This window comes from Aquarana catesbeiana, linkage group LG10, assembly GCF_042186555.1.
Source record: "Aquarana catesbeiana isolate 2022-GZ linkage group LG10, ASM4218655v1, whole genome shotgun sequence".
Lineage (NCBI taxonomy): Eukaryota > Metazoa > Chordata > Amphibia > Anura > Ranidae > Aquarana > Aquarana catesbeiana.
Window position 1 is genome coordinate 227,349,016 of NC_133333.1, and position 18,391 is coordinate 227,367,406.

Genomic DNA, 18,391 nt, shown 5'->3' on the forward strand with positions numbered 1-18,391 from the left:
CGGGAGTGTAGAGAGGAGCTGCCAGTCCGTCTACCATGAGAACCAATGAGAACGCGTTTCGGAAGCAAGCCACACTACCTTCAACAGCCTCTTTTTTTATTATTACCATTTAATTCTATACCTCCGGGAGTAAGACTTTTTTCTGGCTGTTTATTTTAATCAGTTGCTTAATTATATCCTATGACCATGGGATTGGCACATAGATAGCGCCAGGCCCGGACTGGCCATAGGGCATACCGGGCATATGCCCGGTGGGCTGGGGCATCTGGGCCGCATGTCACATCTGAGCATCTCTCTCCCCACTCTGCAGCTGTTTGGCCGGCCCTGCTCATTCCTCTCTGGACAAGCTCCACGGCCGAATCCGCGGCCGACTCCGAGGAGATGGCCGCATTTCTTTCTGGCAGAGTCCCGGGCCTGCCGTCCCCATTATAAAGGCAGCGAGCGGGCTTGGCTGCTCCTTGTGCCAGCGCCGCTCACCACGGCCGGCTCCATGGCCACCTCCGCGGCCGTCCAGCCAGCCTTCTATTGATCTTCGGAGCCTCCTAATAGGAGGAAATGAAGAGGTAGGTCATGTGACTGTGAAGGGGGAGGAGCTGGATGAGACCTTCTCTGCCTGGTGTCGTAAAAGGACCTACTAGAAAGGTAAGTGTGACAAACACTATGCCAGCCTGCCAATATGTATTTTTTTTTTCTTTTGTATCTTGGCCAATAATGTCTTTTTTTACCATGCCTGCCAGCCCAGTGTGTTTTTTTTTTTGTATCTTGGCCAATAATGTTTTTTTTTTACCATGCCTGCCAGCCCAGTGTGTTTTTTTTTTTTTTTTTATCTTGGCCAATAATGTCCTTTTTTTACCATGCCTGCCAGCCCAGTGTTTTTTTGGGGGGTTTTTTGTATCTTAGCTGATAATGTTTTTTGTTTTTTTTTCATGCCTACCACTGCCAATGTTTTAAACTGATCTTAATAAAAGTGGTCAGTCTCTCTTACAGACCCTTTTCACACTGGGGCGGTGCGGGCGTTTACTGCTGTTATAGCGGTGCTTTGGCGCTGCTAGCAGGCGCTTTTAACCCCCCAGAAGGGGTTAAAAGCACCCACTTAGCGTTGCTTTCAAAGCGATTTTAAGTCGCTTTGAAAGCAGTATCCATTCATTTTAATGGGCAGGGGCGGTGGAGGAGCGGTGTATACACTACTCCCGCACCGCCCCAAAGATGCTGCTTGCAGGACTTTTTTTCCCGTCCTGCAAGCGCACCGCTCCAGCATGAAAGCACAGAAGAGGCAGTTTACAAGTGCTTTTTGTAGCGCAAAAACACCTGTAAAGCACCTCAGTATGAAAGGGGTCTTACACAATTTGAGTGATGCTAAACAAAAGTTGATGGACCCCTTTCACACCTAGACCTCCCCGTGGTAGCGTTAAAGCACTGCTCGTTTTAGCGGCACTTTACCGGTGCTGCAGCGCCACTTTGCGGGTGGTAGCATCCTGCAAGCGCACCGCCCCCAGTGTGAAAGCCCTCGGGCTTTCACACAAGGGAGGCTTGAGAGGCGCTTTTCGGGCACAATTTTTAGCGCTAAAATGCCTGAAAAGCACCTCAGTGTGAAAGGGGTCAAAGTGATGGGCCTGGCATCAGTCAAACATTGTGTGAGAGAGGAACAGTTCTTGTGCCCAAAAGGTCTCCTGCATTGAGCCCACGTTCACATTGGGCCGATATGGCATGCAATTTGACATGTCAAATCGCATGCCAAATCGGCGGGCAATAGTACCATCTGAATCAGTGCGACGCTGCACCAATTCCCAAAAGTAGTTCCTGTACTACTTTTGCCGACTTCGGGGGTGATTTCAATAGATATCTGTGCATGAACCCGCATAGATGTCTGTCAAATCACCCCCCGGAGTTGGACTGCATTGCCGGTTTAAAATCGTGCGAGTTCAGATTTCAAACCGGCAATGCAGTCCAACTTCCTGACACCTTTTTGGTATATATATAAAAAAAAATTTAAAATGGTTACTTAGTTTATCACCTCCTGTACTCTGGTCACTGGTCTTCTCCTGCACTAGATCCGCAGTCTCTGGTCATCTCATGTATTAGATCCGCAGTCTCTGGTCATCTCATGTATTAGATCCGCAGTCTCTGGTTATCTCCTGTATTAGATTTGCAGTCTCTGGTCATCTCCTGTATTAGATCCGCAGTCTCTGGTCATCTCATGTATTAGATTTGCAGTCTCTGGGTATCTCCTGTATTGGATCCGCAGTCTCTGGTCATCTCATGTACTAGATCCGCAGTCTCTGGTCATCTCATGTATTAGATCCGCAGTCGCTGGTCATCTCCTGTACTAGATCCGCAGTCTCTGGTCATCTCATGTGTTAGATCCGCAGTCTCTGGTCATCTCCTGTACTAGATCCGCAGTCTCTGGTCATCTCATGCACTAGATCCGCAGTCTCTGGTCATCTCATGTATTAGATCCGCAGTCTCTGGTCATCTCATGTACTAGATCCGCAGTCTCTGGTCATCTCATGTATTAGATCCGCAGTCTCTGGTCATCTCATGTACTAGATCCACAGTCTTTGGTCATCTCATGTAGTAGATTTGCAGTCTCTGGTCATCTCCTGTATTAGATCCGCAGTCTCTGGTCATCGCATGTACTAGATCCGCAGTCTCCGGTCATCTCCTGTATTAGATTTGCAGTCTCTGGTCATCTCATGTATTAGATCCGCAGTCTCTGGTCATCTCATGTATTAGATCCGCAGTCTCTGGTCATCTCCTGTATTAGATTTGCAGTCTCTGGTCATCTCCTGTATTAGATTCACAGTCTCTGGTCATCTCCTGTATTAGATTCGCAGTCTCTGGTCATCTCCTGTATTAGATCCGCAGTCTCTGGTCATCTCCTGTATTAGATCCGCAGTCTCTGGTCATCTCATGTATTAGATCCACAGTCTCTGGTCATCTCATGTATTAGATCCGCAGTCCCTGGTCATCTCATGTATTAGATCCGCAGTCTCTGGTCATCTCCTGTATTAGATCCGCAGTCTCTGGTCATCTCATGTACTAGATCCGCAGTCTCTGGTCATCTCCTGTATTAGATTTGCAGTCTGTGGTCATCTCCTGTATTAGATCCGCAGTCTCTGGTCATCTCATGTACTAGATCTGCAGTCTCTGGTCATCTCATGTATTAGATCCGCAGTCTCTGGTCATCTCCTGTATTAGATTTGCAGTCTCTGGTCATCTCCTGTATTAGATCCGCAGTCTCTGGTCATCTCCTGTATTAGATTCGCAGTCTCTGGTAATCTCATGTATTAGATCCGCAGTCTCTGGTCATCTCATGTATTAGATCCGCAGTCTCTGGTCATCTCCTGTATTAGATCCGCAGTCTCTGGTCATCTCATGTACTAGATCCGCAGTCTCTGGTCATCTTCTGTATTAGATCCGCAGTCTCTGGTCATCTCCTGTATTAGATTTGCAGTCTCTGGTCATCTCCTGTATTAGATCCGCAGTCTCTGGTCATCTCATGTACTAGATCTGCAGTCTCTGGTCATCTCATGTATTAGATCCGCAGTCTCTGGTCATCTCCTGTATTAGATTTGCAGTCTCTGGTCATCTCCTGTATTAGATTTGCAGTCTCTGGTCATCTCCTGTATTAGATTTGCAGTCTCTGGTCATCTCCTGTATTAGATTCGCAGTCTCTGGTCATCTCCTGTATTAGAGCCGCAGTCTCTGGTCATCTCCTGTATTAGATCCACAGTCCCTGGTCATCTCATGTATTAGATCCGCAGTCTCTGGTCATCTCATGTATTAGATCCGCAGTCTCTGGTCATCTCCTGTATTAGATTTGCAGTCTCTGGTCATCTTCTGTATTAGATTTGCAGTCTCTGGTCATCTTCTGTATTAGATTTGCAGTCTCTGGTTATCTCCTTTATTAGATCCGCAGTCTCTGATCATCTCCTGTAATAGATCCTCAGTCTCTGGTCATCTCCTGTATTAGATCCGCAGTCTCTGGTCATCTCATGTATTAGATCCGCAGTCACTGGTCATCTCATGTAGTACGTCTCGCAGTGAGCAGTAATGATGTGCAGTAACCTCTAGCAAAGAATGAGGAAGCAGAAATTATGTGTTGTAACCTTTAACAACCAGTCAGTGATCGGTAATAATATGCTGTATCCTTTGGCAACCAATTGTAGGTGCTGCCTGATCTGCTGCAGTAAACTGATTTTGAGTCTTACTGCTATTTGTTATCTGTCTAAGAGCGGTTGGGGGGCCCCCAAGAAAATGTTTGCCCAGGGCCCAATCAACATTGAAGACAGCCCTGAATGTGACAGAGAGCTCCAGAGGGTGAGAACCGCAGCATAAGATATGTAATTAGATTGTATACATCATGCACCTGGCTCTCACCCACGGGTCTCTGTCTGCTGAAACCAAGTGGGAATCTATGAAGTGACACCGACCTCCCTCACTGGTTCTCCCTTTGGCCTCACCACAGAACATGATGACACCGCTTAGTGGTAGCTGCCTGTAAAAATCCGGTGGTGGAAGACAGAAAACAGAATCTGTTACGCGATGTGCGTAGCCAGGTTCTGTTTTATACTTCTATAGTGAGTCTGGTGCGGGCCTCCAGGGAAGGAACTTACTCTGCTTGAATAATGCTCCGCTGCAGTGGGTCACCTCTCATGGCTCTCAATAGAGATGCCAGCGTTCAGAGAGGGGCAGTAGGCTGCTAGTCCTGGCAACCCTTTGGAGGAGGAATAAAGATGTATCAGGTAGGATATGCAATATGCTTAGAATACACTATGGGTGCCGCCAGATACTGTCTTTATTCTTATTCTCTGGTGCTGTGCTGGACTGCTGCCCTCCAATAAGCTGGCAGGGGGCTTGGTCCTCCTCTCACAGTAAGTTTGTGAGAATTATTTTTCCTGCCGACTGCCCAGAATTAGTGACACTTTTTTTTTCTTTATGATTTTATATTTTACTTAGATGTCTCCAAAAAAGCAAAAAGGAGGAGCAGAAAAAATCAGAGAGAAACATAAGAAGTCTTTGGAACTTGATGTTTAGAAATGTGCTAAAATTTCGGATATGTTCAGTCCTCATGCACAGAGTTCCAGTGATCCCATGGCAGGGCCCAGTAGAGAGGCAACAAACATAGAACAGAAAACAGTAGAAGGTGATTTAGTGGAATCTGTTGATGAAACATCAGAATTATCCACTGAAGAACATAGAGAATTGGGGCACACTGAATTACCAAGTAAACAAGTTATTATGGATGTTTCAGAGTGTCAAACTGAAGACACAGATATTTAATTATTTTGCTCGTCCAAATAAAAATGAGCTTGCTGTCTTTTTCAAATATCATCCACGGCAGGATATTCCAGATCCAGTGTTAAAAAAGGCTACAAAAAGTAAAGATGGAACAAGTCGCAAATGGCTCACCTACTGCAATGAAAAAAAATCGATGTTTTGCTCTGTTTGTCTGGCTTTTTCAAAGTCTCAGGAAACTAATTCTTTTATTGAAGGCTCGCCAGTTCCTTAATGTCTTGCAGGACAATTTTATGGGTCAGATGGTAGACGCACCAACTAGAAATAAAACATTACTGGATCTACTGATTACCAACAATACAGACCTGATCACAGATGTGGAAATACGGGGCAATTTAGGTAACAGCGATCACAGGACAATTAGTTTCAGTATAAATCACACAAATAGGAAACATAAAGGGAATACAAAGACACTGAATTTCAAAAGAGCCAACTTCCCTAAACTACAAACCTTGCTAAAAGGCATAAATTGGGATAAAATATTAGGAACAAAGAATGCGGAGGAGAGATGGGTTTGCTTTAAGAGCATATTAAATAAGGGCATTAGCCAATGTATCCCATTGGGTAATAAATTTAAAAGAGCGAACAAAAATCCTGGATGGCTTAACTCCAATGTAAAAATGCATATAAAAGCAAAGGAGAAGGCCTTCAAAAAATACAGGGTTGAGGGATCATCCTCAGCATTCAGACTTTATAAAGAATGTAATAAGAAATCTAAGGGTGCAATTAGGACGGCTAAGATAGAACATGAAAGACACATAGCGGAGGAGAGCAAAAAAAATCCCAAGAAATTCTTTAAGTATGTAAACAGTAAAAAAGGGAGGACAGACCATATTGACCCCATAAAGAATGAGGAAGGACATCTGGTTACAAAGGATGGGGAGATGGCAAAGGTATTGAATTTATTCTTCTCCTCAGTCTTCACAAGTGAATCGGGGGGCTTCAGTAACCAAAACTGCAGTGTTTATCCTCATGACACAACACAGGAAGCACCTCCATGGTTAACAGAGGATGGAATTAAAATTAGACTTGAGAAACTTAACATTAATAAATCACCGGGACCAGATGGCTTGCATCCGAGGGTACTTAGGGAACTCAGTCAGGTGATTGCCAGACCGTTGTTCCTAATTTTTACAGACAGTCTATTGACTGGAATGGTACCAGCTGATTGGAGAAAAGCCAATGTAGCACCAATATTTAAAAAGGGCCCAAAAAACATCCCTGGGAATTACAGACCAGTTAGCCTAACATCAATAGTATGTAAAATCTTGGAGGGGATGATAAGGGACTATATACAAGATTTTAGTAATAAGAACGATATCATTAGCAGTAATCAGCATGGATTCATGAAGAATCGTTCTTGCCAAACCAATCTATTAACCTTCTATGAGGAGGTGAGTTGCCATCTAGATAAAGGAAGGCCCGTAGATGTGGTGTATCTGGATTTTGCAAAAGCATTTGACACAGTTCCCCATAAACGTTTACTGTACAAAATAGGGTCCGTTGGCATGGACCATAGGGTGAGTACCTGGATTGAAAACTGGCTACAAGGGCGTGTTCAGAGGGTGGTGATAAATGGGGAGTACTCAGAATGGTCAGGGGTGGGTAGTGGGGTTCCCCAGGGTTCTGTGCTGGGACCAATCCTATTTAATTTGTTTATAAACGATCTGGAGGATGGGATAAACAGTTCAATCTCTGTATTTGCAGACGATACTAAGCTAAGCAGGGCAATAACTTCTCCGCAGGATGTGGAAACCTTGCAAAAAGACCTGAACAAATTAATGGGGTGGGCGACTACATGGCAAATGAGGTTCAATGTAGAAAAATGTAAAATAATGCATTTGGGTGGCAAAAATATGAATGCAATCTATACACTGGGGGGAGAACCTCTGGGGGAATCTAGGATGGAAAAGGACCTGGGGGTCCTAGTAGATGATAGGCTCAGCAATGGCATGCAATGCCAAGCTGCTGCTAATAAGGCAAACAGAATATTGGCATGTATTAAAAGGGGGATCAACTCCAGAGATAAAACAATAATTCTCCCGCTCTACAAGACTCTGGTTCGGCCGCACCTGGAGTATGCTGTCCAGTTCTGGGCACCAGTCCTCAGGAAGGATGTACTGGAAATGGAGAGAGTACAAAGAAGGGCAACAAAGCTAATAAAGGGTCTGGAGGATCTTAGTTATGAGAAAAGGTTGCGAGCGTTGAACTTATTCTCTCTGGAGAAGAGACGCTTGAGAGGGGATATGATTTCAATTTACAAATACTGTACTGGTGACCCCACAATAGGGATAAAACTTTTTCGCAGAAGAGAGTTTAATAAGACTCGGGGCCATTACAATTAGAAGAAAAGAGGTTTAACCTTAAACTACGTAGAGGGTTCTTTACTGTAAGAGCGGTAAGGATGTGGAATTCCCTTCCACAGGCGGTGGTCTCAGCGGGGAGCATTGATAGCTTCAAGAAACTATTAGATAATCACCTGAATGACCGCAACATACAGGGATATGTAAGGTAATACTGACACATAATCACACACATAGGTTGGACTTGATGGATGTGTGTCTTTTTTCAACCTCACCAACTATGTAACTATGTAACTATGTAGATAAGCGTCATGTTCATCAAAGAATCGAAGAGCATTTGAAGAGTGTAATGCACAACTTGTGTGCCGAAGCGTCTACTTTTGTATAAGCAAATGTCTGTAAGGCGAGAACAAGTGAGAACCAGGCGGCAAGTACTACAGCGGGTTGTAGATGTAATAAAAGTTATAGGAAAGCAAGGTTTAAGTTATAGGGGAGATAAAGATGAGGCTGCCTATAATTTAGAGGACATAACGAAAGACAATGGAAATTTTTTAGAGCTCATTCTTCTCGTCAGCAAGTATGACATTTGTCTGAAAGATCATGTAAACAAATGTATTGAAAACAGCAAGAAACTGCAGTCTTCTGGAGGAAAAGGAAGAGGATCTTTGATAACCTTGCTCTCAAAAACGACTGTGAACAAAGTAATACATGCTATTCGGATGCTTATCCAGGAAAATATCACAAAAGAAGTAAGGGAAGCCGGGATGTTTTCAATTCAGATTGATACAATTTAAGACATCACTTCAAAAGATCAATGCTCCATAATTGTTCGCTGTGTGACTGATTGTATCAATGAAAAGCTTCTTGCAGTTGTTGAATGTGAATCTTCAACAGGGCAAAACCTTTTTAAGTTGCTAATGGAAGTCTTAAAATCATGCAATCTTAATATTACTAATTGCATTGGCAATTCAACGGATGGAGCAGCAAATATGCAAGGCCAATACAATGGTTTCTCTTCCTGGCTGTCAACTGAATCATCATGGCAAATTCACATCTGGTGCTATGCACACATTCTGAATTTAGTACTTGCAGATACAACAAAGGTGATAATTGAAAGTGCATCACTATTCAGTTTGTTGAATGACATTGCTGTCTTTATTCGTGATTCTTATCAGCGCATGAATACCTGGGAATAAGTTAGCCAGGACCCTCACGATCGAAGAATTTCAGTAATTGGGGAAACGCGTTGGTGGTCAAAAGATGCTGCTCTAAGAAAAGTGTTTGGAGAATTTTCAAATCCTGATTCTGTGTTGTTTCCTAGTCTACTGTACACTTTGAGCAGAATCGAAGACAGCGTCTCATCGATACCTGAGGTGCATGTTAGAGCAAAATCTTATGCAGAATCCTTACTCAAGTATGAAACCATTCTTACAGCTCAAATTTTTCTGAGAATATTTGAATTGACAACACCATTGTCCAAATATCTGCAAACAACTCAGATGGATATCTCAAAAGCTATTCAAATGGTACAGGGAACTTATGAAAAACTTAAAACAATTACACGAGATTTTGATTCCATACAAATGACTGCTGATAAGTTTGTTAAGTGGGCAAATGACAAGATTCAAGAAGAAGAAAGTTACCACCTAGAAGTACAGACCACTTTGCCTAAAAAAAGAATAAGAAAAAGAAAGCGAATGGCTGATGAGACTGTTGACGATGTAGCAGTTTCTGATGCTGTTTCAGCTTATAAAATCCGTGTGCACAATGTAATCTTGGATACGGTCACAGAGAGCATGAATCGCCGCTTTCTCTCCTGTGGGACCCTCTATGCCGACTTAGCTTGCTTGGAGCCAAACAGCTTTTCTGATATAAAAAAATCTGGACTTCAGGCACCAGCAATGGAAGAACTCAGCAAACGATTATTTAGATTTGATGAGGGACAACATCAGAAAATTTGCGTTCCCAACTGGAAAATTTTGCAATGCAGTGGGACAGGCTGAAATCATCACCTCTTGAAGAATTTAGTATTGTAGAAGATGTATCTATGGAAAACCAGGAAAGCAAATTAACAGAAACAGAACTGGTCAACAAATCTTGCATGGCATGTAAGAACTGTGCCATTTGCTGCTATAAGATTCTGCAGCGCTATAATTTGTTAACTGATGCCTATAATGTCATTGGTTTAGCCTACAAATTTTTGCTTACACTATCTTTTACTCAAGTCACCTGTGAAAGAAGTTTCTCCACATTGAAGTTTATTAAAACCCGTCTAAGAAGTTCTGTATCTCAAGAGCATTTGAGCTCTTTGATGCTGATGGCAATCGAAAAGGATATACTAATGAACCTTGATTCTGATGATGTCATTGACAAAGTTGCAGAAACCAGTGAACTTCTACGAAACTTGCTGAATCATTAGTGCAGTTATTTTGTTCTGTGATTTTGAATATAAAAAAATATATCCCAAAAAATGTAATATATTTTGCTATTTGTTATTGTATTGAATCGTTCATTAAAGATGTTTCACCTTATATATTGCATTCACTCTATCATTTATTATCATATATTTAGATAATTCCAAATGACTGACAAGTTACAGTGACTGAAGCAGGCTAAATATAACTAAAATACATCGAGAAACTGGTTGCCATTATTTGTAATTTGGTTTTTAAAAAAATGGTCTGCTCAGCTTAGAATGCCCGGGCCTATTTTTTGTCCCAGTCCGGGCCTGGATAGCGCTGTAGTGTATTGTGTTTTGTGGTTTTATCTTTATACTTATGGTTAATGGTATATGCTGATAAATTTACCACAGCGCTGTCACTTTAAAAGCATGAATATTTGCCTTGGACTGCTTGCTGTTTATCAAGTACCAGAATTTTAGGCAGTTGTTTGTACTATTAATCTTTATCCACAGCTCTGTCCACCTCGTGCTAATATTATCACATCAATATTACCATCCATGATCTCATCATATATGCATTTGTGCATTAAATACAAGATTAAAGAAATTGGTATAATAATTACTTATTTCTTGTTATCAGTTTCATTAGTTTTGTATTTAATGCACAATTAAATATTTAGTATTAAGTATTTAATACAAAATTAAAGAAATTGGTATAATAATTACTTATTTCTTGTTATCAGTTTCATTAGTTTTGTATTTAATGCACAAATGCATACAGTATATGATGAGATCATGTACGGTACTATTGCTGTGATAATATTAGCATGAGAAGGACAGCACTGTGGATAGAGATTAATAATGGTATATGCTGGTTGCAGTAGTTCCTCTGCTCCCAATTACTTTGTTTATATTTCTGTTTAATTTCTGAGTAAGGAAGTCCCCACTGTTCACAGAGGCCCTGCCCTGGGTGGAGGCACTGCCAACTTTATTATCAAACTCACACTTCCACTTACCAACGGTTCTGACTCTCTTATTTTCCTAGGGGTTTAGTGCAATATCCCCCCTAAAAAAGTGAACTACAATCCTTAAACTTTTAGTCAGGAAAATATGAAATATTGCATACACATACTTAATATTTACTAATAATATTTCTAACCACATATAAAGCTCTCAGCTTCTTTTATACAGCTCAGTAGCTCAAGCAGAAATTTACTGCAGAACTAAATGAGTCAGGAGACAAGCATTTCCAACTTTCAAATTTTTCTGTCTATAAAGCCTGGTACACACTAATGCCTTGTACACACGATCGGACATTCCAACAACAAAACCCTGGAATTTTGTTCGAAGGTTGTTGGCTCCAACTTGTCTTGCATACACACGGTCACACAAATGTTGGCCAACAATTACGAACGTGGGAACGTGGTGACGTACAAGACGTACGACGAGCCGATTAACCACATGCCGACCGGGCCATAGCCGAAAGATGGCTACAGCGCGGTCGACTTATCCTGGGAGGGCGTCCATGGATGTCCTCCTAGAATCCTGCTCTCGCGCGCCCCCTGGGGCGCGCACCCGAGGACATCTGTGACCGCCGGGTCCAGAGGACACGGCACATCACAGATCACGGTAAACGGCCGCTGATCGTGGCCCTTTCCCATGTGATCGCTCCGTCAAATGACGCAGCAATCACATGTAAACAAACCGGCGTCATTTCATTTCCTCCCTCCCCTCTGTGTACCAATCGGTACAGAGGGGGAGGAGCGGGGGAGAGAGGGGATGGCAGCAGTGTTGTGGGCTGCATCTGTAGTGCCCACAACGCTGCTCTGTGACAAATACAGTCACATCCAGCCATGCTCAGCCATCCCTCCATACTATAATACCCTGCAATACTCTGCAATACCCCACAATACTCTGCAATACTCCGCAATACTCTGCAATACCCCACAATACTCTGCAATACCCTGCAATACCCCGCAATACTCTGCAATACCCTGCAATACCCCGCAATACTCTGCAATACCCTGCAATACTCTGCACTACTCCGCAACACCCCGCAATACTCTGCAACACCCCGCAACACCCCGCAATACTCTGCACTACCCTGCAATACCCCGCAATACTCTGCACTACTCCGCAACACCCCGCAATACTCTGCAACACCCTGCAATACTCTGCAACACCCCACAATACTCTGCACTACCCTGCAATACCCCGCAATACTCTGCACTACTCCGCAACACCCCGCAATACTCTGCACTACTCTGCACTACTCCGCAACACCCCGCAACACTCTGCAACACCCCGCAATACTCTGCAATACCCTGCAATACTCTGCAACACCCCGCAATACTCTGCAATACCCCACAATACTCTGCAATACCCTGCAATACTTGGCAACACCCCGCAATACTCTGCAATACTCTGCAATACCACGCAATACTCCGCAATACCCTGCATTACTCCGCAATACCCTGCAGTACTCTGCAATACCCTGCACTGCTCTGCAACACCCTGCCCTACTCTGCAATACCCAGCCATACCCAGTCATACTCGGCGATACCCTGCCATACTCAGCCATACCCAGCCATGCGCAGCCATACTCGGCTATACTCGGCTATACTCGGCTATACTCTGCCATATTTGGCTGTACTCGGCCTCTGTATGTGGCCAGGCTGTGGAAGTCTCACACATGTGGTATCGCCGTACTCAGGAGAAGTAGGAGAATATATTTTGGGGTGTCATTTTTGGTATGTACATGCTATGTGTTAGAAATATTGTATAAATGGACAACTTTGTGTTAAAAAAAAATGTGTTTTAACCACTTCCTGCCCGCCAGCTGTCATACGACGTCCTTGACTTTGTGCGGGGATATCTGAATGATGGGTGCAGCTACAGGCATCATTCAGATATCAGCTTTTTCAGCCAGCGATTCCCTACACCATAGGAATGATCACAGCGGCTGTTCCACTGCTTGATTGTTCTTATGGGAGGCGAGAGGGGACCACCCCCCTTCCCGTCGCCCTCCGGTGCTTCTACCGACTCACCGCTACGATCGAAGCCAGGATTGTTTTTTAAATTTTTTTATTTCAGGCTTCCTAGCCTAGAAGTGAGATGTGGGGTCTTATTAACCCCATATCTCACTGTAAAGAGAACCTGTCATGCCATATTCCTATTACAAGGGATGTTTACATTCCTTGTAATAGGAATAAAAGTGATCAAAATTTTTTTTTTTTTGGAAAAAAGTGTCAAACTAAAAAAAATAAAGTCAAATAAACAATAAAAAGAAAGAACATTTTTTAAAGCGCCCCTGTCCATGTGCTCGCATGCAGAAGCGAATGCACACGTAATGTGAACATATGAAAACGGTGTTCAAACCACACATGTGAGGTATCGGTGCGAACGTTAGAGTGAGAGCAATCATTTTGGCCCTCCTCTGTAACTCAAAACATGTAACCAGTAAAAAAAAGTTTAAAGCGTTGCCTGTGGGGATTTTTAAGTAGTGAAGTTTGGCGCCATTCCACGAGCATGTGCAATTTTGAAGGGTGACATGTTAGGTATCTATTTACTCGGTGTAACTTCATCTTTCACATTATGCAAAAATATTGGGCCAACTTTACTGTTTTGTTTTTTTTAAAGCACAAAACTGTTTTTTTTCCCAAAAAAAGCGTTCAAAAAATTGCTGCGCAAATACGGTGCGAGATAAAAAGTTGCAACAACCGCCATTGTATTCTCTAGGTTCTTTGTTAAAAAAAAACATATATATGTTTTGGGGTTCTATGTAATTTTCTAGCAAATAAATGATGATTTTTACATGTAGGAGAGAAATGTCAGAATTGGCCTGGGTACTCCAGAACGCCTGGAGGTGCTCCCCTGCATGTTGGGCCTCAAAATGTAGCCAAGCTGTGTAAAAGTCTCACACATGTGGTATCGCCATACTCAGGAGTAATAGCAGAATGTGTTTTGGGGTGTAATTTGTGGTATGCATATGCGGTGTGTGAGAAATAACCTGCTAATATGACATTTTGTGGAAAAAGAAAAAAAAAATCTTGATTTTGCAAAGAATTGTGGGAAAAAATGACAACTTCAAAAAATTCACCATGCCTCTTACTAAATACCTTGGAATGTCTTCTTTCCAAAAAGGGGTCTTTGGGGGGTATTTGTACTTTTCTGGCATGTTAGGGTCTCAAGAATATAGATAGACCGTTAGTAATTAAGGTGTGATCAATTTTCACATATTGGCACCATAGATTTTGGACTCTGTAACTTTCACAAAGACCAAATAATATACACCGATTTGTACTTATTTTTACCAAAGATATGTAGCAGTATAAATTGTGGCCAAAATTTACTTAGAAAAATTACTAATTTGCTAAATGTAATAACAGAAACAAAGAGAATTTAATATTTTTACAGAATTTTCAGTCTTTTTTCTTTTATAGCGCAAAAAATAAAAAAACCCAGTGGTGATTAAATACCACCAAAAGAAAGCTCTATTTGTGTGAAAAAAGGGACAAAAATTCCATATGGGTAAAGTGTTGCATGACTGAGTAATAATTGTCAAAATGTGAGAGCACCGAAAGCTGAAAATTGGTCTGGTTAGGAACGGGGTTTAAGTGCCCAGTTGTCAAGTGGTTAAAAGGAAGTTCAATAGCCAGTGCGCCACCCTTTGGGCTCCTTCTGCTAATCTCGTGTTTATCTGGTGCTAGTAGAAGTTTAGTGAGAGACAATTCACGCTTTACAGCCTCGTGCTTTTCAGTTCGTTTCTGCTTTTCAGGTTGTGCTTGTCGGTTCATATCTGTTCTTCAGTGCGTGCTTGTCAGTTCATTTCTTTCAGTGCGTTCTATTTATAGTTCATTTGCGATTTTCAGTGCATTCTTGTTCGGTCGTTTCTGATTTTCAGCTCGTTCTTGTCAGGTCCTTTCTGATTTTTAGTGCGTTCTGTCAGTTTGTTCTGAGCAGCCGTTCGTTCATGCTGTTGTTGGGCTTGGTGTTGGAGTTATTGCTTTGACCCAAGTCCAGTCCATGAACAGGGGGAGGAGGAGTTCTTGGTCCAAGAATTGGTTGTTTAATCGTGACCAATTCTGTCATATGCCTTTGTTGCGGGATCTCCAGGAGAATAATCCTGATGATTTCAGGAATTATCTCCGGATGACGGACCCCGTCTTTCACCGTCTCTTGGCTTTGCTGACCCTTTATTATATTACGAAGCAGGACACCTGCATGTGGCAAACCATCACTCCGGAGCAAAGCTCATCGCCATCTTGCGGTACTTGGCGACGGGGAGAAGTCTCCAGGACCTGAAGTTCATGACTGGGATCTCCCCCCAGGCTCTGGGAATCATTATTCCAGAGACCTGTTCTGCCATCATTCAGGTCCTGCAGAAGGACTATATTAAGGTAAGTTTTATCCTTTAGCATCACATTCTATGTATTTAATGTTTGCTAATGTACTGTATTTATTTCATCATTCCATAATTACCATGATTGTAATATGCTGTGAATGTCCTCTTTGTCCTCATGCATGCTGTAAGCTTTTACTGCTCCTTTTTTTGTCCTTCATGTATATTTGCCTTCACTAACCTCCCCAGCATGCTATCCTGGGCCCATACACACCTAGCCTAGTCACTTAACAATGTATTTTGTCAGCTCAATTGTAGTGCTTACCCTAAACACCCCCTAAAATGTGTCCACATGTTATTGTTGTCCTTAAATTCAGGCAGGGTGCAAGAGGCTTTTTTTTGGGGGGGGAACTCATTTGGAACACTCCCTCCCCCCAACCGCTAAGTCAACCGATACCAATACTCTACTGACTTTGCCAAACCCATACACACTATACCTACCTCTTTTGTGGTCATATTTATGGATGAATTCACCAAAGCATGTAGTGCAAGTGCCTGCCTGAATACTTTCAAATGGTACTGTTTAAAGTTTTGTTCTCCTATTATTTTGATAGGTAATTGCAGAATGTAAAAATGTGCTTCAATTTGTACAGTGTGTATTCATATTTTTGGAATATGACGCTGGCCAAAGTAACACACATTATTTATGCATTCTGCTCTCAATGAAGTGGAGAGGGTTACCTGTCCAAAACATCTCCCCCCTCCCCCAAAGCACCTTGTTCCCATGTTGATGAGGACAAGGGTCTCTTCCTGACAACCCTGGCCATTGGTTGTCGGGGTCTGCGGGCGGAGGGCTTATCGGAATCCGGGAGCCCCCTTTAATAAGTGGGCCCCCATATCCCGGCCCCCCACCCTATGTGAATGAGTATGGGGTACATGGTACCCCTACCCATTCACCTAGAGAAAGAAAGTGTCAATAAAAAAACACGCTACACAGGTTTTAAAAGTAATTTATTAGGCAGCTCTGGGGGTCTTCTTCCGACTTCTGGGGTCTTCTGCCAACTTCGGGGGTTTCTCAGGCCTCTTCTCCCTCTCCCCGGTGTCGTCTCTGCGCTCTCTGGTTCTTCTCCAGTGCCTTCTTCCTTCTGCCGGGCTCCTCCGCTATCTTTGGTGCAGAAGACCGGGCTCCTCCATTAGCAAAAGAGTGGCAAAAGAGCAGAAGACAGCGGAGGAGCCCGGCAGAAGGAAGAAGGCACCGGAGAAGAACCAGAGAGCGCGGAGATGACACCGGAGAGAGAGAGAGGAGGCCTAAGAGACCCCCGAAGTAGGCAGAAGACCCCAGAAGTCGGAAGAAGACCCCCGGAGCTGCCTAATAAATTACTTCTAAAACCTGTGTAGTGTGTTTTTTTTTTTTTATTGACACTTTTATTCTCTAGGTGAATGGGTAGTGGTACCATGTACCCCATACTCATACACATAGGGTGGGGGGCCGGGATTTGGGGGCCCCCTTATTAAAGGGGGCTCCCGGATACCAATAGGCCCTCCGACCGCAGACCCCTACAACCAACGGCCAGGGTTGTTGGGAAGAGGCCCTTGTCCTCATCAACATGGGGACAAGGTGCTTTGGGGTGGGGGGGCCCGAAGGGTGCCCCCCTCCCCCAAAGCGCCCACCCCCCATGTTGAGGGCATGTGGCCTGGTATGGCTCAGGAGGGGGGGCACGCGCTCGTCCCCACCCCCTTTCCTGACCGGCCGGGCTGCGTGCTTGGATAAGGGTCTGGTATGGATTTGGGGGGACCCCCATGCCGATTTTTCAACAAGAATGAAAAATGCAGGGGTCAGAATGATAGTCTTTTCTAATTGTTAACTTTCAATTTGCAACAGTCATGAGCTCAAAATTGTGTGTGATGACCAAAAACCTAAAACTATGTACCATTTTCATATAAAAGAAAGTCTCAGCCAGGAGGAGGCTGTGGCAAGCAGCCTGACAGAATCCCAGGTTCCTCCCCTCCGCCCTCCAACCAAAAGGACCAGGAAGGCAAAGAATCTGGAGGAGTCCGTGGCTGCTTTCCTAAAACAGGCTACTGCAGCAATTACCAGGACCCCTGGTGTCCACGAGGAGTTTGGATGCGTCACTGCCAGCAAATTAGAATACATGGAGGAGGCCCAACACAATATATGCGAAGAGATTATTCTCAAGGCCCTAAACAAGGGGACAAGAGGCGAACTCACACCTCAAACACACCTGTGTGAGTTGGACCATGCTCCTCCACCAACACCACCAACACCACAGCCACCCCACCCACCACAGCAGCATGGAAGGAAGTGTGGAAGGAAGTGTTGAGAGTGATGGCCTGGGTTCGGTGTGGTCTGGCAAAAAACGCAGGCTGTTGTAAGACCACAGCCTCGGGACATATATGTCATCTGCTGCTGCTCCTGATCTCTCGGAGTCCTGGACCATATTGTGTTCCATATTAAATGGACTCCTCAGGTTACCAATTTTGACAGTCAAATAATTGATGTCTGCCCTGGGGTACAAAGGCTTCACCAATTCCAACTGTTTCTCCAGCATTGCCTTCCTCTTTATTTTGTTATGACCTTGTGCTCCCTATTAAATTCAAAATGTTTGTTTTGACAAATACTTGGCTATGTGTTATACTTCAAAAAGGACAGTTTGTTTGTGAGTAGTCACAAGGGGGTATGGGGGAAGGGTTGGGGGGAATGGGGATGCGCGAGTAATCACCTGTATCTGGTCATGAAGTAAAATGGCCGATACTAAACCCTGTACCAATTAAGGTACTGTTGCTGTAACCATATACATGTATAAACACCAAAAAAGTTAAGGGGGGGGGGAACGGGTATGGTAAAACAGCCCGTTTAGAGACGGGCCCTGAAAGGGGTTACTTGATGCAACAGAATCATCAGGGATACAATTAATTAAAAAGCATTACAGTTTATTCAATTATAAAACATAAGGTGCACATTATTAATGGTATTGCAAAAATTATTGCCAGTAACTACAAATATTGCGGACACAGACAGACAAACAA